This window comes from Spinacia oleracea, chromosome 5 (genome assembly GCF_020520425.1).
Source record: "Spinacia oleracea cultivar Varoflay chromosome 5, BTI_SOV_V1, whole genome shotgun sequence".
In the NCBI taxonomy this organism is placed as follows: domain Eukaryota; kingdom Viridiplantae; phylum Streptophyta; class Magnoliopsida; order Caryophyllales; family Amaranthaceae; genus Spinacia; species Spinacia oleracea.
Window position 1 is genome coordinate 122,102,206 of NC_079491.1, and position 12,635 is coordinate 122,114,840.

The window sequence follows — 12,635 nt, forward strand, 5'->3', positions numbered from 1 at the left end:
GAAATCAAGCAATCCATTAATTCTAAGCTAGCAAGCATGAAATTGAAGGAATAAGAGAAGAGGATTTAAGAATTCAATTGCACAATCAAATCACAAATTGAAAATCAAAGTAACTTCAATTAATGAAATCAAGAATTCAAGAAATTAAGGAATTGAAGAACAATCAACAACAAAGCAAGAGTAAGAATTAAGAAACTAAGAATTAAATTGCAAAATTGAAGAAGAGTTAAGAAGGATTACAAATTGAAGCTTGAATGGAGGAGAGTTTCTCTCTCTAGAATTGCTGAAAATCTACTTTTAGAATCTCCAATTATCAACTAAAATTCTACTCTTCTAAAATAAATCGAAAAATCTATTTATAAGTTTCCTCAAATAGAAGCCAAAGTTCAAAAAAGAGCAGCCCGCGCAGCGATTCGGTCGCACGTACCCACTGTGCGACCGAACGTAATTGAGTTCGTTCGATCGTTTGCATTCTTGTGCGAGCGAGGTCAGCGAAGAAAGTTTTCTTCGTCTTTTGCGACCGAACATAAAACCCCGTTCGGTCGAATGGGAATCCTTTGGCTCAAGTCTCCTTCGCAGCTCCATTTGGTCGAACAAGGAAAGCCGTTTGGGCGCACAACTTTTGTGCGGTCGAACAACATAGGTTCTGCGGTCGAACAAAACCTGTGCTGTCGAATTACCAGGGTTGTGCGGTCGTTTTACAATCTTGGGACATTCTGCCTCAAAAACCCGTTTTGTGCGACCGAATGACAGAGGGCATTCGACCGCACAAAACTGGAATCTCCTTGAACTCCATTTGCACTACCTGTTCGGGCGCACAAAACGCCACTCGACCGCACAAGCCCTGTTTTGGCTCAAATTCACTTGTTTTCCATCATTTTTCATCAAGATAACCTATAAAGCACAAGATGGAACAAAACTTATAAATCTCACACAAAAAGCTACAAAAACTATAAAAAGCATAAAAACTAACATAAAATCCTAGGCTAAGAGCGACATTTAAATGTCGCTCATCAATGACATCTTATCTTTAGCTTTGACAACTTTGTTTAGTGTGAAAGTCACTTGAGAGTATCATTTAGAAACTATATAGGAAAATAGTCATGATTATCGTTAATCGAATGGATTCCGATTTCTCCATTTGGACATACCATATTCTTATGGAGCTTCGATTGTTATAATGCCATATAAACAATCTAGATAATCTTTCTTGGCTCATGCAAACATCACCTTGACCCAGCTTAGATGTTCCAAAATTCATGCCAAGTTTATTTTATACCCTTTTGTGAATTGCATTGAAGCATTTCACACATTTCACTTTGAGTGAATATAGCCGTATTTTCTCAAATTCTTGTGAAATAGGTAGGTCATAAAATCCATCTTTGGCCCATGAACATCATTGTCTAGAAACTTCTAACAGTAGTCCATTTCTATGTCATTTTCAACAAGCAAGACCCACGTGTCTTTAATTAACCAACTTTCAGAAATCCATGCCATGGAATCATAGAATGTTGACTTGTTGATATGGTCGTATGACATTGCCAAAGATATGCGGAACACAAATCAAAATGTTTGATTTGAACCTTCTGAAGTTTGAGTGTGAAGAGATTCGTTTGTTTATTAATCAACTAGTCTTGTATGCACGCGATGCGTGCGGGTATATAAAAACTAAATATTGTATTAGTATTATATTACATTTAATTTCCTAAAAATTATAGGTAAGAAAAAATATTTATAAAGTTCATTACAACAAATTTTGACATGTCACTATTAAAAATCTCTAAATAGTGCAACAATATACGGATATATACGCATGTCTTTACATGATGAAAAAGCAATTGTAAAGAGTAGAGTTTTCACTCGTTTGTAAGCCCGGAATGTGCCTAATTATATAGTTTTCTTTTTCATTTCTCGGGCAGGCTGTGAAGATACTACATACTTCGGAGGCAGTGGCAACCAATTCTCCTTTTCCTCATCTTCTCCCTCACAATCAATTACTTGAATTGATTTCCCGTTAACAATATTGCTCTCTTCTTTATTTTTCTACAATCCCCACCAAAAGTAAAAATAAAAACAACTCCAATCAAACCATCAAGTAACTCTAAACTCCTTCCTGCAAATCCAATAACAACTAAATTATCAGTAACTTGATATCTCCAGCAACATTCATCACTCAAATCAAACCATCAAGCCATTGCTGCAAATTAAACCTAAGCAAATGGGATTTAATTTAGTTTACTGACAACAAAACGTAATTAAAAGATTTCCTGAATTCAAACAGGAAATGCATTGAAGATCATACATAGAATAAACCAATATTAAGTTTCACCAGTTGTAGGCAGCTCCGATCCTTTTGATAGTAAACTGCAACACACTTTGAAGTTTGAAGGTTAGAAGTGATAACTGATAAGTTCGTTCCACATACATTATTCTATCCAGATCAGCTAGTCCATGAACTACATCATTTACCCTCCAAAGAATCATATTTAAGCGACAAAGCAGACACTTTTGTTTGGGGTTTCAGACCGCTGCTAGTACTGCTAGGGGATTTAAAAACCGGTGAATGCTTTGAAGATACTCTCATTCTTTGCATTTTCTCAAAACCCCAACTCCACTTTTCTTACATATACCCTTTTCTTTACCCTCTAAACGTCAATAAAACATCTAAAATGGGCTTTTTCTATACTTTCTTAACCATAAATAGAAACTAAAACTACGAAACAACAAAAATTAAAAAGCAAAAAAGGCGCAAGCGCACACACATATATACATACAAAGTATATAATTAGAATTCAGAACAAAAAAACGCATGAATGATTTCAAAACAAACAGGAACACGAAACCTACGCCTTGCTCCTTCAGATAACAGTTTCTAACACTTCAAATTGTCCAACAACAAACAGTACCCAGTACATTTGAAACAGAAAAATCAATAAAGAAAACTAAGGTTATACCAATTTGTAGTTAAACTAAGGCATATTTTCGTTTTTGATCACATACCGTATTTTGCAGGATTATTGAATACATCGGTACTAAGATCATATATTTTCCCAAGAGTGAAATGAGAATCAGGATATTCGGAATCCAACTTTTGTACCATGGAAGCAAGCAGACTGTTGAGTTCATATTTTTGTCTTCCATCACACCATGTGGCGTCATGGTCATGGTTGTCACGACAAACAGGAACACAGCCAAGGGGACTGACCTCCAGCACTACTTCAAACTACCATAAACAAAATATGCTAAGGCCATAAAATATCACAGAACTTCAAACGACCATAAACAAAATATGCCAAGGCCATAAAATATCACAGAACTTGGAACTTCAAACTACCAAAATCAAAACGAAAATATGCTCAAAATCAAAAGAAATTTCACAAAATTGACGCTACACTTTTCATATTCAATAATTTACCAAAATATTCATAAAAAAATTAAATTATCAACACCTGATTAAAAATCCTGAAAATAATTACAAAACGAAATTAAATTATCAACACCTAATTAAAAATCCTAATAATTATCAAAACAGGGGAAAAAATCCCAAATATTTTATCATTCAAATTCAAAATCCATACCTGTATATTTTAAGCAGATCGATTTTGGCAAGAAAATTGAAGAAATTGGGGTAGAAATTGGAGCGAAAATAAAAGAGAGAAATTGGGGGTTCACTGTTCCTCATCAATAAATCCGCTCTCCATTGAGCGATCTGATCCATCGGCGAAAAAACCTATTAGGAATCCAAATCAAATTTCTAAAACCTAATCAAAAGCAAAACCTTGAAATGAAAATTGCAAAAACGAAAACAAAATAGCAATTAAAGTCCCTAGTTTGTAAAACCGGGGTCGCAAAAACATAACCAAATCCGAAGAAACAACAAAATTAATGCAAAAAATAGAAAAAAAGGAATTGATTGTATGAATTACCTGAGGATGAGATCGAAGATGAGAGAGGACTGGAGATTTGAGATCTTGAGTGAAGGGAGGAGACAAAAAACGGGAGGAAGAAGAAGATGGAATGTAGAACGGATTTGAGGAAGATCGAAGGAGAAAGAAGATCGAAAAGGAGAGAGAAAACGGGAGGAGCAGGAAGGCTGAAGTTGAGAATAGGGTAGCTTAGTTGCAGGGGTAGTTTAGTAAAATACTAAGGGGACACGAAAAGTGTTGTTACGATTTTAACCTCAGCCGTTCCTTTATATAATAGAGATCATATGACTCAACCCTTAAATGACCATTTCATTCAAATAAACACTCAACGAATGTTTTTGTTTACTTTGAATGTGAGTCTTTCCGTTGTCCAAACAGAAATTGATTATGATGATTAATGGAACATAATACCACTAAGTTCCAGCCTTTAGAAGGACTTTAAAACAAACATGATGACCCTACAATTAATGTAGCACAACTTTGCTTCATTTCCTACTTGTAGGTCAATAACCAGACTTAGCTCCCGGAATTTGAGTTCTTAACAAGAGTTTAGAACCTCAAGCGGTAATCTAATACCATAGGAGTTTATTTGCTAAGTCGTTTCTCTTTAACACAAACATTTAGGAAGAAATTGAATATTGAATTCATTTCTTTTGTTCCCCTTTCCTATCCTTTCTAGCATGTTTTCTTATTGTCCTAAAGATTTTACTCTTTGCTTGATCTTCTTACTTTGTTATGCGTACAAAGTCCCTTTCTTTTATTCACTTTGAATCACATCCAATGAGTCTAGTTCATTATCGAATCAAAAGAAATTGGTTGTTAAACATGAGTCTTTAACTCAATACTTCATTATTTCAAAACTACGTACCCAGTATTCTGAATATATGAGGTCCAATTGGTCTACCATTCAAATTTTAGTTTGAAAACAACCATGAAGATCACTATAAGAAAATAGCATTCAAGATACGCTCTCACTCTCCTTTTCTTTGAGAATCGCTCTCAAAATAGTTACCAATCGATCGAGGAAATATCGCAGTTATATTGTCCGAACGCAATAAGGTTGAAGATGTACTATTCTACAGAATGAAATAGCAAAGAAAACATTTATCATACTTTAATAACTTGAAATAAAAGCATTCACGCAATCATCAAAGCTATTAAATATTTCATTCATGCAAAAAATAAAACATGGTCCAAAATGAATGAAACGATTCCAAGACCCCAAAAGTCCTAAATCCTTAAGCAGCTTTAGCATGTCTTAAGTAGTTTAAGATTTTAGGTAAGCAAAACCTACTGCTAGTAATCTCCAAATTACTCTTGGTTAATAAATTAATGCCATAATTTATCCCATTGCCACAACATAATGCCATTGTTGTTTGAGATATAACCACAATCAACGTGCTCCTTTAGGACGCCTTACCACCTAAGTCAACTAAAATAGCACCTCGCTTTAGCGTAAACCTACTATCTTAGATCCCTAGATTTTTGTAAGTGCTTGATTTGGAAGGCAATTTTTAAACTCAATATTACTTGGACCTAGTTGTTTCTATGTTGGTTCGATTATTTAGTGAACTTAATCTAATCGAGTCATATGAAACAACCTATTCATGCAAAGTATACATACATTCATACATTCACGCATAATATATATATATATATATATATATATATATATATATATATATATATATATATATATATATATATATATATATATATATATATATATATATATATATATATATATATATATATATTAAATTGCATAAAGAAATGGTGATCTAGTATGGCCTAAAACATCTTGTCTTGAAGCATCCAGTCTTCATCACCTCCTTGTTAGCTTGGCATCGTCTTGAATCTTCGTTCAAATGCTAACTTAAAGTTCTAAACTTAGAAATACTTGAAAATAATAAAATTGCATCAAAATTTCCATGGTACGCAGACCATATTTAAAACTTTACATTCAAAGATAGAACGGTACACAGACCGTATTTAACTATCCTAAATTGGCCATACTAGTCACTTGGAGTACCTGCATTACATAAAATATACATTCTATGCATTCATCCATTCGTGTGCTAAAACGAATGGCCCATGTAAATATGCAAGTATTTACGTGAATTAATTAAAATTCACGTTCACATAAACGCGTCCTAAAAGATTAATCAATTTCCAAATTATTAATCCTTAGACTTTATTCTAATTAAAATTGAATTTAATTAAAATAATGCGACCTACGAAAATAATTAAAATAATTATTTCATTTTAATTTCATTTAGTGGCTCCCACTCAAACCAATAATTATTCCGGATAATTAATTATGAAATATTAAATTAAAACTCGCGGCCCGGCCCAAGCAAATAAAATATTAAATTAAAATATCCCGTTAGCCCAAATTAATGCAAATATACGAAACCCAACGAAATAAACAATTTTCAACGAAAAAAGTCCGATTATGTAGTCGGGCTAGGCTTGCGCCCAGCCCCATGCCTTGCGTGAGGCCCAAGAGGCGCATGAGCAAGGCTCGCACACCCCAGGCCCCTCGCGCGTGCGCGTCGCGTCCCCGCAGATATGCTGCCCCTGCGTGCGTGTTGTGCATCGTGTGTGTGCTGGACGTCGCATGGCTCGCGCCTTGCTTCATCGCAGCCCCGCAAGCAATGCCGCCTGCCCCTTCCTCGCCCAGCGCGCACGAGGCACGCAGCGTACCTGCTGCTGCCCGTGTCGCATGCGGCTCGGCCTAAGCACAATAGCCCCGCATGGCTCGACGAGCCATACGTCCACCATGCTCATGTTCGTGCCTTTGGTTCGTGACACGGACCAACTTAATTAAAATTAAATTTAATTTCACGAACTTGCATTAATTTTATTTTTCAAAAAGTTACGATTTTTATTTTCGAAAAACAACGATTTTTAACGATTTAATAAATTCCAACGACAATCCAATTTCGTAAAATTATTAAATCAAGGGCTAACAATATTCAAACTTTTAAGAACGAACGAATCAACATTTAAAGTTTGAACTTTTAATTAATAAAATCCGAAGCTTTAAATCGTTCATAAACAATTAAATTTCAGATTTTTAATAATTTGGTTTAAATGCGATTAAAATTAACGAAACCATTCAAAATTTTAATCCAATAATTTTTAAAATTAGCCACTGACCCATGAAATTATACCCCCTTTCCCAATTAACCGAATTATTAAACCAAAATTAATTAAAATTTAATTAGGGTTTCAAATTTTACGAATTGGGGAAAGGCAAAATTAGGGTTTATACTTATCGGAAAAATCTGATATTTTTACCATTGATCAAGAATATACCCAGCAAGATTGTGTCAAAATTTCAAGGAATTCCGTGTAGTTTAGGTCGACCTTTTAATTGAATTACTGTACGACGCTTTTAATTTTTAATGAAAAATTAACAAAAACGCCCAAAAAACGACACTTCGAGGCCTGTTTTTGCAATTCCGTTCTCATGAGTCGATCTTAGAAAATCCTTTTCAATCAAATTAGGGTTTTAAAACTCGAAAAAACGAACATTTTTTATTTCGGACCTGATTATTACGCAATTCATCCAACAATTCGTAAAAATTCCGAAAAATCAACAAAAATCCCAAATTTTCGAGAGATGCAAAAACAATAATAATCATGCTAATTAATGCTTTGAATACATAAGGCTCATGATACCACTGTAGGGGAATACAGTTAAACATAATAACATGTGCGGAAACAATCCCCAAAGCCAGGAAACATGTATAAAGCATAGATTAAGCAAACTTACATTCGAAGCGTGTTTTCCACAATAATATGTCAACGAACACGAACAAAGAACTCCACTTGTCGTTCCTCTACTTGGTTCACCGACACGTTCAGACCCGTCTTGATTATCGTAGCTTAGACAATCGATCAAGATACTTTGCTTTTGGGAAGAACTCACTTTGGAGGCACAGAGAGAATTAGGGTTCTCTGGGTCTCTAGGGTTTTGAGTAATATGAATTGTGTGTTGGAAAAATACAATTTGCCTATTGTATTAAATGATGTAACCGGCCAAGAACCAAAGGCCTTGACCGGCCACATCACGCAAGCACTCGGACCACACGCCCCGCTCAGCGACACACACTGCTGGCCGAAGCCCACAGTGCGCGCGCGCAGAGCAGCTGGGCCGTGGGCCTTGCTCGCTCGCGCTGCGTTGCTTGCTGTGCGTGCTGTTGCATGCTCGAGCTCAATGGGCTGGCCTTGCTGGCCTTTGCTCGCAAGCTTGCTGGCTCGTTGGGCCTTGCACGCTTACGTGCTTGGCTCGACGGGCCGGCAACTCCGATGCCCTTCGTATTCGCGATTTAATATATTTCCGATATATTATTTATCGTTTCGTTTTCGACGAATCACCGTCGTACGATATGATTTATTCGTGTCGCCCAGCTTACGAATATTCGCGATACGATATACGATTCCGACAAAGGTCGTATCGTATAATACGGTTCCAACTAATTCCCGAAAAGCTATTAAATGAATTTCCGATTCATTTAATCCGGTGATCTGTTACGTGTCATTGGTGTGACCTTGTAGGTTCAGTCAAGAGTAAGTTGTGAGTTCAATAACCATTAGAACTCACTGATCGGAAGCATTGCTCCAGCTAGCTGTTCCGATCACTTGATCTCACTGAATGATACGGTTATGGATGAAAGTGATAGTCTTATGCTAGCAATTGGAACCAAAACTGATTTGGGTTCAATGGCTCATTTTGTGTGCATGGTGACTTGGATTGAGTGAGCTCGTTATATGGTCCTTATTATCAAGGTGGTACGTTAATCAAACTGGTCCGTTTAATCACATTGGTCCGCTTGTTTAAACAGATTGTACGCACTTATTATTTTTAATTGCTTTGGTTAAAGTCGGTTTAATAAAGGGATATTTGTTTAAATCCCCAATTTAAATTCAGTCATTACTTAGCTTTGATTATTGCTGTTTGTAAGGAGAGTTTTAAGCCTTTGTAACCTCCAATTTAGTGACTGAATTAGGCTTTAGAGCTTGTAACTGCCAGTTTTAAAGGCTCTTAAATGACTCTTAATTAGCCGTTTAAAGCTCTTGTAGCTGTTGGTTTTTGGATATTTATAGTCAGCTTCTTGATTGGAATAAACAACCAACTGGATGATTAAAACACTTGTTTGTTACATTTCGAATTATAGTTTACATGGTTTGTATGAGTGGACCGTCATGCCATTTGGTCTCACTAATGCTCCTAGTACGTTTATGAGGCTAATGAACGAAGTGCTTAAATCATTTTTGGGCAGATTCGTTGTGGTATATCTTGATGACATCTTGGTGTATAGTAGGAACGAAGAGGAGCATCTGATTCATTTGAGGGATGTTTTTGAAACACTTAGAGCTCAAAGACTCTATGGGAAACTAGAGAAGTGTTCATTCCTTGTTGACAATGTTGTATTCTTGGGCTATGTGGTTTCGAAAGATGGAGTGTCCGTGGATCACTCCAAGATCGAGGCTATCAAATCGTGGCCTAATCCTAAAACTATAAGTGAGGTGCGTTCATTTCATGGTCTTGCTTCATTTTATAGACGTTTCATTCGTGATTTCAGTACTATTACTAGTCCTATTACTAGTTGCTTGAAGAAAGGTGCTTTTGTATGGGGAGAGGACGCTCAAAAGGCATTTGATGTGATTAAAGAGCGTTTGTGTGCTGCTCCTATTTTGGCGCTGCCAGATTTCTCTCAACCTTTTGAGGTCGAGTGTGATGCTAGTGGAGTGGGGATTGGTGCTGTTTTGATCCAAGGTAAGCGTCCGATAGCTTATTTTTCGGAAAAGTTAGGGGGTGCTCGTTTGAATTATTGCACTTATGATAAAGAGTTCTATGCCATTGTTAGAGCTTTGGATCATTGGAGTCATTATTTGCGTTCTAGCCACTTTGTTTTGCATTCTGATCATGAATCTTTGAAGTATATTAATGGGCAACAAAAATTGAGCCCAAGGCATGCTAAATGGGTTGAGTTCTTGCAATCCTTTCATTTTTCTTCGAAATACAAAGATGGTAAAAGCAATGTGGTGGCTGATGCATTATCACGAAGGTACACTTTGCTTGCTACACTTGATGTTCGTTTGTTGGGGTTTGAGACCTTAAAAGATTATTATCATGATGATGGTGATTTTGGAGTTGCATTCGAGAAATGTGCAGTTGGTGCTTATGGGGAGTACATGTTGCAAGATGGGTTTCTTTTCAAAGGTAATCGCCTTTGTATTCCTAAGCATTCAATTCGTGAGTTACTAGTGCGTGAGGCTCATGGTGGAGGATTGGCTGGTCACTTTGGCATAGCCAAAACCTTGGAAATCTTGAGAGAACATTTTTTTGGCCTAAAATGTTAGGTGATGTAACGAACATTGTGAATAAATGTGTGACTTGTCATATGGCCAAGAGTTCTTTCAAACCCGGTTTATACTCACCTTTGCCGGTTCCAGTTCGCCCTTGGGAAGATGTATCCATGGATTTTATAGTGGCTTTGCCTCGTACTCAAAGAGGTAAGGATGCTATTATGGTCGTGGTGGATAGATTTTCAAAAATGGCTCACTTCGTTGCTTGTCACAAAACGGATGATGCTTGTAATGTGGCTGATTTGTATTATAAGGAGATTGTTCGTTTGCATGGAATTCCAAAGACTATTGTTTCTGATCGAGATTCCAAGTTCTTGAGTTACTTTTGGAATACATTGTGGAGAAAGGTGGGAACCAAGTTGTTGTTTAGCACTTCACATCACCCTCAAACTGATGGGCAAACAGAGGTGACAAATCGAACCTTGGGAACGCTATTGAGAGGGTTGGTAAGTAAAACGCAAAAGGATTGGGATGTCAAGCTTGCTCACGCTGAATTTGCTTATAATCGGTCTCCTACTTATGCTACTGGTCATTCTCCATTTGAGGTGGTATATGGATTAATCCATACTTGCCCTTTGATTTAATTCCATTACCAAAAGATGAGTTGGTTCACAAGGATGCCGATGCTAAGTTAAAGTCTATGATGAAACTGCACCAACAAGTTCGTGAGCGAATTGAAGCTATTAATGCCTCTTATAAACAGAAATCAAATAAGAATCGCAAACCGAGGTTGTTTGAAGAAGGTGATTTTGTTTGGGTTCATTTAAGGAAAGAGCGTTTTCCAAGCAAACGCAAGAACAAGCTTATGCCTAGGGCTGAAGGTCCTTACAAGGTGGTTGCACGTGTGAATGATAATGCTTACAAGATTGAGCTTCCGGGAGACTATGGTGTCCATGCTACTTTCAATGTAGGTGATCTTTCACCTTATCTTGATGATGATGGCCTTGCTGAATTGAGGTCAATTCCTTTTAAAGGGGGAGGGGATGATACGGTTATGGATGAAAGTGATAGTCTTATGCTAGCAATTGGAACCAAAACTGATTTGGGTTCAATGGCTCATTTTGTGTGCATGGTGACTTGGATTGAGTGAGCTCGTTATATGGTCCTTATTATCAAGGTGGTACGTTAATCAAACTGGTCCGTTTAATCACATTGGTCCGCTTGTTTAAACAGATTGTACGCACTTATTATTTTTAATTGCTTTGGTTAAAGTCGATTTAATAAAGGGATATTTGTTTACATCCCCAATTTAAATTCAGTCATTACTTAGCTTTGATTATTGCTGTTTGTAAGGAGAGTTTTAAGCCTTTGTAACCTCCAATTTAGTGACTGAATTAGGAGGCTTTAGAGCTTGTAACTGCCAGTTTTAAAGGCTCTTAAATGGCTCTTAATTAGCCGTTTAAAGCTCTTGTAGCTGTTGGTTTTTGGCTATTTATAGTCAGCTTCTTGATTGGAATAAACAACCAACTGGATGATTAAAACACTTGTTTGTTACATTTCGAATTATAGTTTATAATTCAGCCTTTTTCTTTGTTTTGGACGCGTTTCCTATTCAAAGAACTGATTGTGAGTCAATAGGTCTTGTCTTGCATTCACGATCAACGAGTTAAAGGTCTAGCTTGTTAATCAACTATCCTTGTTTATACAACGAGTTTTTAAACTCGTATCACTGAATTAATTGTTCGCAATTAATCTGAACCTTGGTATTGGACTTAATGCACCTTGGGTGAAGGACATATTTCCTTCACAGCAGAACATCACAGCAACAACTTTGCAATAGCACAAGGAGAATAGCGCAGCACATGAACGGCCACAGTACGAGCAACTGTGTACTTGGCTTTGTTGCAGCCAGCAGCACTCGAGCAACCTCACACACAGAGCCTTGTAGCAAGAAGGGTAGCAGCAATGAGCAACAAGAGCAGCAGCCTTGTGGCAAGAAGAAAAGCAGCCACAGCAACTCGCAAACAGCAAGACCAGTAGGTGTGCAAGCACACGAGTTTAGTGTGTGTGCGCACACTGCTGTGCGAGCACACAGCTCTGCCCGTTCGAGCACACAAATCTGCAAAATTGATGTAGTGGCTCAGTGGTGTTTTGTGCAAGCTCACGGCTTCCCTTGTGCGACCACACAGCTGCGCGGAGGAGTTTAAATACGAAAATCACAGAATTAGTTTTTACGTAATTTCATTTTTAGATTTTCATATTTTAGAATTAGCTTAGAATTCTAGAGAGAGAATTAGATTAGGGCTTAGATTAGAGGTTAGGTTTAGGATTCTTAGCTTCAAATTCTTAATTCTTAGTTGATTCAAACATCAAATTTCAGATTTCTTT